Raw genomic sequence first — 10,163 nt, 5'->3', positions numbered from 1 at the left:
GAGAAGGACATGGCAACCCACCGTGGTCTTCTTGCCTGGAGAATCCCGTGGACAGAGGAGCTTGGTGGGCTGCAGTCCATGGGGTCGCATGGAGTCAGACATGCCTGAAGCGACTTAGCATGCATGCATGCTTTGGAGAAGGAAATGGCAACCCACTCTGGTATTCTTGCCTGGAGAATCCCTGGGATGGAGGAGCCTGGTGGGCTGCCATCTGTGGGGTCGCACAGAGTCAGACATGACTGAAGTGACTTAGCAGCAGCAGCAGCTTCCTGGTGGCAAGACCGGAAGTCTGTTCTGTAGACTCCTGATCTGTGATGCTGTCACTGATTCATGGCGTGTTATCCTTTATCCATTAATCTTAGGCACTTTTAGTTTTTTTTTAAAAGATTTTATTTGTTTGCTTGTTTATTTGTTTATTTGTGGCTGAGCTGGTCTTCATTGCTGCCCCAGCCTTTCTCTAGCTGCAGTGAGCAGGGGTACTTTCTAGTTGCTGCGCTCGGACTTCTCACCGCTGCGGCATCTCTTGTTGCAGATCACGGGCTCTAGGGCGTGCGGGCTTTGTTAGTTGCAGCTCCCCACCTCTAGAGCACAGGCTTAACAGGTGTGGCGCAGACTTAGTTGCCCCGGAGCATGTGGGATCTTCCTGGACCAGGGATTGAAGCCAAGTCTCCTGCAGTGGCAGGTGGATTCTTTACCCCGAGCCATCAGGGTCTGGTCTTTGACATTTTAAAAATACGTGCCTGGTTGTCATACCAGTCTCTTGGCATAGAAAGCTAGGACATGAAGTTCCTGTAAGGAGATTTTCTGTCATGTGAATCACTAAGAGCGTTCATTACCCAGGTCACTGTTATCAGTAACACCCTAAAATAACCTGCTGGTCTTTTAAGGATGTAGGAATAGTTCTGTAGAAGTTGAAATGAACTAGCAGGTGAGAATGACAACATATTCAATTTTGTGCAGCTTGTCACATTTTCCCTTGGGGCAGACTGCACTGGAGGCGACTTTAAAAAATAGAATAGAGGATAATATTCATCAGATGTGAATTTATTTGCATCTCTCTTGGGGTCCGGAGACCAAGCGACTCTCTTATGTTGTGGGCTAAGTTTTCCGCTGGTTTTTGGTATAGAAATATGTCTATCTTTTGTCTTTCCAGAAGGAAATTCCTAACCAGGGTATTTAAAAGGCCCAATTCTTGGTGGTGTTAATAAAATTTAGGCAGGAAAAGAGGCTCAGACATCAAGAACAGATTTGTGGAGACCGTAGGGAAGGGGAGGGTGGAATGAATGGAGAGAGTTGCATTGAAACATCCACAGTACCCTGTGGGAACAGCGAGTGGGAAGTCGCTGAATACCACAGGAGCTCAGCCTGGTGCTCTGAGACCACCCAGGGAGGCAGGATGGGGGTGGGAGGGTGGTTCCAAGGCAGGGGACCTGTGTGTGCTTGTGGCTGGCTCACGCTGATGTATGGCAGGAACCAACACAATACTGTGAAGCAATTATCCTCCAATTAAAAAAAAAAACACATTTATTCCTAAGAAACCAAACAACCAGTTCAACATTCAGATACTTTGAGGATCTATATAAAAAAAGGCTAACATCCCTTTTATGTTTATTTTTCTGTTGTGAAAATGTTACTAAGAGTTATTTTTATTCTTGTAGTTAAACGCCTTTAGCATCATCTGAGTGTTGTCAGGGTTCTTACTTGTGCGGTTTAGGTCATATTGCACACATTAGCCATGTCAAATAGGACACTGTTCTACATCTTGTTCAGTCTGCTCCAGGGGCCAGGATTTTATGGTAACAGAGGCTCCATCTTCCTATAGAAAGTGCCCGTCAAGGGGATCAGAGTCAAAGCCTCTGAAAACCCAAAGCCTCCCAACTAGTTCTGTGCTTGATTAAGGCTAGAATTTGTTGTTATTTAGTCGTTCAGTCTTGTCTTATTCTTTGCAAACCCATGGACTTTAGTCCACCAGGCTTTCACCAGTCCATGAGGTTTTCCAGGGAAGAATACAGGAGTGGGTTGCCATTTCCTTCTCCAGGGGATCCTCCCGACCCAGGGATGGAACCCGCATCTGTTACAGCTTCTGCATTGGCAGGTGAATTCTTTACCGCTGAGCTGCCTGTGAAATATCTCTGGGAGGGAAGGAAGTACAATTTTAAGTCTTCTCCTCGGAGTTTAAAGTTTTGGTTTTAATATGACAGTAAAATGAGTTGATACATCTGCTTTGGGTGAGCAGAGAGCCAATTCCGGGGAGGAAAGTCCTCTGCATTTGGGGCACTGACACAGTGAATTTCTATTTGCACGGCTCAGAAAGAATTTTCCCCAAACCAAAGCTAGCTGGCTTTCTGACATTTCCAGTTTTCCTTTAAGGCTTTGGAATAGAAATATTTCTTAACCTAACTATTACTACTCTCTATCATGGTAGTAAGTTTTAAATTTGATATTTTCTGTGATATCAGCAGCTATTTTCTTCCTCAAGGTTGTGCCTTGAAGTTAAGGCCTAAAAATATGTTTCTGTTACTCTATATGCAAATTTATTTTTGTGTTTAAAAATTTCCAAAGAGATTGAGTAATTGAAAGCTTTTCGGAATTTTAATGCAATTCTTATCAGAAAAGTGGCATTTATTTTCCTGGGAATGATGGTTTGTCATAGCAAATGTCTCAAGGTTCTCCATTTTCTTTGCAGGTAGTGGAAACAGGTAGATGTATTTATAGTTCATTTACAAAGGGACATTTTTGTCATCAAGTCACCAAGGCAAAGAAAGGCAACTGGGAAGGATAACGATCAACAGGGAGACGTCTAGGGTCAGATTGCTTAGGTTTTAAGGCTTGGTCTAGACCTGACTAGCTGTGTGACCTTAGACAAAATGCTAAACTGTCTGTCCTTCAATCCACTCAGCAGAAAACACAATGTATGTTTGCTACATTTATTAATTTTCTATAATGACACAGTGTTGTAAAAAACTTGGTATGTTCTCTTGGTATGGTAATGGGGAATTTATTATCTAGTACGACTTCAAATACTGTTTAATGATTTTGGTTCTGAAGTTAAGAAATTTGAAGCCTGTTAAAAGTTCTGCCACTTGTTTCCTTTGCAGTATTTCTCTTTATTGCATAAAGCAGCGAGACTCTTATTTTTAAAGGAAAATTTTCAGAGCAAGATCACCTCGAAGTAAATGTGCGCAGCATACTAAGAGCTAAATACATTGACACCCTATTTAAAGCAAAAGTCAGTGTATAATATAACAAGAAGAACCAGAGGTCGCATTCACTGGCCAGGCCTCCCTCTCAGCACAGTTTATACATGAGCTCATTTGGTCACCACGCCAACTAACCAAACCAGACTGGTATCCAGCCCATTTTACAGAGGTGGAAACTGAGGCACAGAGGGCAGGTAAGTTTTCCAGGCCACACACAGAGTAGCTCATGGTACCGGGTTTTACACCCAGGCTAACTCCATCTCTGACCCACTTAAAACTAAGCATCACACATAAGTCAGTTCAGCAAATATTTATCAATGATATAGTTTTCTCAAGGTTCTAGACAATTCCATTATGTTCTCATATGTAGAAATGAAAGAGAATTAGTATATGGATTTACCTTTAAGGTAAAGATTTTAGAATCTGACGTATATAACATTTTGCATTTAATTAAGGTGATAATATATGCATTTCCTGTATAACTTTGCAAGACATAATCTTTGAGGGACGGATGTCAGTGCATGATAATAACATTCATGTATCTCATCTTCAAAGGAACTCGTTGTTCTGTTGATCAGTCACATCCAACTCTTTGCGATCCCACGGGCTGCAACACACCAGTCTTCCCTGTCCTTTGCCGTCTCACAGAGCTTGCAAACTCATGTCTATTGAGTTGGTGACAAGATCCAACTATTTTGTCCTCTGTTGTCCCCTTCTCCTCCTGCTTTCAATCTTTGTCAGCATCAGGATCTTTTCTAATGAGTCAATTGTCACACCAGGTGACCAAAGTATCAGAGCTTCAGCATCAGTCCTTCCAATGAATATTCAGGGTTGATTTCCTTTAGGATTGACTGGTTTGATCTGCTTGTAGTCTAAGGAACTGTCAAGGGTCTTCGACACCACAGTTCAAAAACATCAGTTCTTTAGCGCTCAGCCTTCTTTATGGTCCAACGCTCACATCCATACATGACTACTGGAAAAACCATAGCTTTGACTAGCTAGACCTTTGTTGGCAAAGTAACAAAGTTAACAAAGTAACTCTGCTTTTTAATATATTGTCTAGATTTGTCATATCTTTTCTTCCAAGGAGCAAACTTCTTTTAATGTCATGGTTGCAGCCACTATCTGCAGTGATTTGGGAGTCCAAGAAAACAAAGCCTGTCACTGTTTCCATTGTTTTCCCATCTATTTGCCATGAAGTGATGGGACTGGATGCCATGATCTTAGTTTTCTGAATGTTGAGTTTTAAGCCAGGTTTTTCACTCTCCTCTTTCACTTTCATCAAGAGGCTCTTTAGTTCCTCTTCGCTTTCTGCCATAAGGGTGGTGTCATTTGCGTATCTGAGGTTATTGATATTTCTCCCAGCAATCCTGATTCCAGCTTGTGCTTCATCCAGTCTGGCATTTCCCAGGATGTACCCTGCATATAAGTTAAATAAGCAGGGAATGATATACAGCCTTGACGTTCTCCTTTCCCAATTTGGAACCAATCCGTTGTTCCATGTCTGGCTCTAACGGTTGCTTCTTGACCTGTGTACAGACTTCTCAGGAGGCAGATAAGGTGGTCTGGTATTCCCATCTTGGAAAATTCTTAAAGAACTCATTACCCACCAATATCAGTTTAACTTGGAATAGTGAATGCAAATTGACGAATCTGTTACTTGTGCTTCCCAGGTGGTGCATGTGGGAAAGGACCCACCTGTCAATGCAAGAGACGCGGGTTCAGTCCCTGGGTCAGGAAGATCCCCTGGAGGGGGGCATGACAACCCACTCCAGTATTCTTGCCTGGAGAATCCCATGGACAGAGGAGCCTGGCAGGCTGCAGTCCGTGGGGTCGCACAGAGTCGGACACGACTGCAGTGACTTACACACAATCTGTTACTTACATGTGGATTGCCTGTTTAGATTTTGAGTTAAATTATAAAGAGGAGAGACATCAAAGGACATTTGGATGCTAGACGAGAACAGCGTGATGGTGTTTTTGGTTGGTTGGGGCCACTGTATTTATATTCTGGGGGATACTAAGCATTTGAGAGCATAAGAGAGTGAGAGGCACCCAGACAAGTATTTATTTTGGCTGTCAAATTCCTTTACTTAAAAAAATTAATTAACTTAGAGATTTTTTTTTTTGATGTGGACCATTTTTTAAAAGATTTCTTTTAGTGAACCATTTTTAAAGTCTTTATTGAATTTGTTGTAATATTGCTTCTATTTATGGTCTGGATTTTTGGCTCTGAAGCATGTCAGATCTTAGTTCCCTGACTAGGGATTGAACCCCGACCCCTGCCCTGAAAGGTGAAGTCTTAACCACTGAGATACTGGGGAAGTCCCACCATTATTTTTTTCAAAGCATTTTCTAGGGTAATGTTTCTGGTTTAGATATTACAGAGTGAGAGCACAGGGTTGTTAAAATGGAGGGACGACTTAAAACTGTTGAAATTCTTTCTGTTTATTCTTTATTGATGTATAGTTGATTTACAATGTTAATTTCTGCTCTGCAGCAATGTGACTCAAGTATGCAGCCACATACATTCTTTTTCATATCCTTTTCTATTATGGTTTATCCCAGAAGGATATTGTTCCCTGTGCTATATAGTAGGACCTTGTTCTTCCACACTGTATATAATAGCTTGCATCTACAAAACTGTTGAGATTTCTGCTTAATTCTTACTATAATTTTGTTATTGAGGGATTTTGTACCCTTTGCAATTAATGTGGGTTGAAATTAATTGTTGAAATTGTGTGACCAGCTAAGCCAGAGACTGTGGTATTTTCTAAGAAAAGCCAAAAGCGACTATTATCCAAATATTAGGTTTGCCAAATAGTAGCAGATTTTCTCAGTTGCTCTTCCCTATATCCTAGTCAGGATTAATAGTGATAAATATATTATTTAAGCTCTCTTAGCAGAAAACAAATTTGGCATGAAAGAGCACTAACATAAAAACTTTTCAGGAAATGAATCATTATTTTGATTATACTCTAGATTTCCTGATGGGAGCACCATTACTGGAAAATATTCAGTAAGTTAAAAGAAGTGAAAATTATTGTTTTGAGCATTTCATTAGATTCTCAATTTCCTGATAGAATCACTATTCTTGAGAGAATCCCATCCATAAGAAGAACAGGGTGATTTCAAAGATTTATCAAGACCTTTCTTCTGTAGAGAGTCAAATGATTTTCTTGTCAAGTAAATACTTCATGACATAGTTAAAAATAACTGTTGGAAAATACTGACTAATGCAGGGTTTGGGATGCAAACGACACCCAAAGCTATCACTGATGGGGCTTGGCTTTCCGAGTGTTATTTCATAGGATCTTTCATTTCCATTTATCAGATGCCATTCCCTGTGCGGGTTCTGTATTACAGCTGTTTCTTTGCAACTGTGACAGAAGACGGTGTCAGCCTCCGCTGATGATCTCAAGTCCCCGTGGACCACGCGGGTGCAGAGAGGAAGGACATGCATTTTTATGTCGTGGGGTAATGAGCATCTTTCTTTCCACCTGCAATTTTCACTGCGGTCCTTTGTTTGCCTGTTGATCGCAAACAATCCTTCCCACCTGACATTCTGTCTCACCGGGCCCTTTTTTCTTCCTCTACATTGCAGCCCAGGATGACTGTGGAAATTCGAAATGAATATGAAAATAGAATTCCGACTTGGTGACATAGAAAAATAATGATGAAGGTAAATGATGAGCCCAGTTGTGATGTATTATTTAGAAACCTTGCGTTGCTTCTGGGAGGCTCTTCCCCCCAAGGACCCAGAAGACGTGACAATAGGAGACGCGGTGATGGGCGGATGGAAGAAGATCATGTGAAAGATGCTTTTTTTTTCTCAGATGCCTTTGTGTGCTTGCCCAGGGGTCAAGAAAGGAAAAAGAAAAAAAAAAAAACAACCCTGTCACCCGCATGACTTGTAATCATTACACCACTCCAGATAATTGTGCCTTGTTGGTCATCGGTCATTAATTATTTTGTCTGTTTGTCAGGAATCATTTGCTACATGCTCATTGCTCTTTTGCCTTCTTTGTGTGAATGGTCTTCTGTTTTATTTCATTAATGATACTCCTATGCGCTCTAAGGAGACTTGGAAACAAAGATGCATGTTTATACAGCAGCTGGGTCTGGCTTTCAGTGTAAAGGCAGAGACAATTCAAAGAGCTATTTTAAAGCAAGAAACTGTCCTTGCTTCTACAGTGTTGAAGAGATAAGAATGCATTCATTTTGCCCGTAGAAACCCCAGGTAATTCTGGAGTATAATTAGAACCTTTTCAGGAAGATTCTATTGTGCCTGTACTGCCATATCATTGATATAGAACCTATAAAAATGGGTGTTTTTTTAATTAAACAATGGAAACAGGTTGTCCCTAGGTAAACGGCCTCCAACGTCATCACCACTTTACTTTTTTGTATTATCCTCCTTCTCCTTCGTAAAAATTACTCAGTTAAAAGGATTTTCTTAAGAATATTCTCTAGGAAATTGGAGATTGCTCCTGTTGGCTCAGTGGCAAAGAATCTGCCTGCCATTGCAGGAAAAGCAGGAGACGGGGGTTCAATCCTGGATCAGGGAGATCCCTTGGAGAAGGGACTGGCAAGCCACTCCAGTATTCTTGCCTGGGAAATCCCATGGACAGAGGAGCCTGGGGGGCTATTGTCCATAGGGTCATGGACATGAGTGAGCATGCACCCTCATATCTAGGTTTTGGCAGCTCTAAGTTTAGGCAGCCATTCCCTTAATGCCCCCATCCGGCATCTGAAGGGACAAGTGACCACGCGAGTGGTCAGTGGTGAACTGACATGCGGGGTGTTCGTTCATTTATAAATGGGGCTGGAGTCTATTTCAAGCAGACGATCAGAGTCTGCTTTGAGGTGCGGTGTGAGTGATATCCATCAAAGTGACCACTTGCCAGATGCTGGCAGGCGGGATTGCCTTTAACACCAAATAATAAAATGAGGTGATAAAAGTGGAAGTATTAAAGGAGACAGCACTCGGGGAATGATGGAAGAGCAATCCAGAGGAGATAAGGCGCTCGCTAAAGGTTAACCTGACCCACTGATGAAGAAAAATTAGGACGAGAAGAACCACGAGACAGTGCAAGGGTGCTGTTATGCACAAATGGAGTGTTTAGGGGAAGACATAAATTGGGAGGAAGGAAGGTCCTTCTCAGGACTGTGTTAGGAAGTATCTTTTAGAGTAGTTTAATATCACTATAAAAAGATAACTAACCTATGATGTATTTAGTCAGAGACTAAGAAGTAACTTATAATTGCTGCTAATGATTTTATTTACACAGAAATACTGAGATTCTATATAATACTGACAAATAAAAGGGAGATAGTGGAGGACGAAGCGCAGCACAGTGGACGGAGGAGCCTGCATGCTGCAGTCCATGGAGTTGCAGAGTCAAAGAGCCAGACGACACTTAGCGACTAAACGACAACAGCGAAAGAAACTGTAGAGTGTGCTGGCATTCTACGTTTCTTTATTTTTGGGGAGGAGACACTTCAATAGAAGGACAAAAGCTACCATCTATATCTTTCCCAATTGTGTTCCCACCCAACACTAAAAGCTGGGAATGCTCAAGCAGGAAGCTATGAAATAGCGGGCGTGATAATATTCCTGGTCCAAGAGAACTGTGGGCGCAGCCCCCTGGGGGGGATCACTGCAAGAGGGCATGGTTCTGCTTGGCCAAGGGGGTGTCGGTCAGCACAACCACACTTCCAGGGCAGGAAGCCTCAGCAAGGGTGCTCCAGAGAATGACTCGGGTGCCTTGACTCTCAGAGCACAGAGAAGCAGCTGGGAATTCGACAGCTTGGTCCCTGGCCTCAGGTGGTTTCATTCCCAGACTCCTATGATAGTTTCCTTTCTTGGAAGCCTAAAATCAGCCTGATAACCAGTGAGACAAAAAAGGCTCAGACGCATATACCAAAAGCTGCGTGCAGGTGTGCTTAAGTCACTAAGTTGTGTCCGACTCTGCGATCCCATGGACTGTAGACCACCAGGCTCCTCTGTCCATGAGATTGCCCAGGCAAGAATACTGGAGTGTACTAGAAGCTAGAGGTGCATAACTGCTGCAGTCAGCCTATTCATGCCTTAAGTATTGTTTCTAAAATAATTGTGTGTGTGTGTGTTAGTTGCTCAGCAGTTTCCGACTCTTTGCGACCCCATGGACTTTAGCCCTTTAGGCTTCTCTGTCCATGGGATTCTTTAGGCATAAAGTAATTAGCCTCCAACTAATAAAAAAAAAAAATAAAACTAGCAACAGAGAACCTCACTCATGAGAAAAAAAAAAAAAAGAATGTTGGAGTGGGCCACCTACATTGTAGGCAGATTCTTTACCATCTAAGCCATCAAGGAAACCCCTTCTAAAATAATTATGTACTATAAAATGATGACTAGTGGTTTTGAAACTATGGATTTCTATTTGGGGAAAAGAATACAGATGAATAAATCTATGTATGTTTTAGAAGCTGTGAAGTTTAATTTTATTTCCATCTTGAAGTTTGGAGGCATAATCCTTGTGGTATTTGTTTGTTTCTTTAAGAAGTCCTCCGTTAGGGCTTTTCTTTCTAATTGGTTTCCCCCCATCTTTCGTGATTGCAGTAATTGTGTGAGTGTTTCTACAGCTGGAATTCAGGGCACATTCATTCATTTAATATCCTGTTATGGAGTGTCTGCCAAGTGCCTCTGGGGGACAGAGATGAATACAGCAGACCGAGCTCTGATGGAGCTTGTTTTCCAGTGGGCGAGAGAAACAACCAGAAAGCAAGTAAATGCACAACATAAAATTGGGAGGTAATCAGAGCTGGAAGGAAAGCCCAGGGCCTGCAGAGCGATGTGGTTGGGGAGGTGTTACGTTTGATCCCATATTCAGGGCAAGCCTATCTCGTTGAAACAGGGGACTGCAGCGAGGGAAGGAATGCTTTGCTAAGATCCGGGGAATAAATTTTCTCAGAAGATTGGCT

The sequence above is a fragment of the Cervus elaphus genome, chromosome 27 (assembly GCF_910594005.1).
Source record: "Cervus elaphus chromosome 27, mCerEla1.1, whole genome shotgun sequence".
NCBI lineage: Eukaryota > Metazoa > Chordata > Mammalia > Artiodactyla > Cervidae > Cervus > Cervus elaphus.
The sequence above is the reverse complement of the archived record's forward strand: the minus strand, read 5'-3'. Positions refer to the sequence as shown.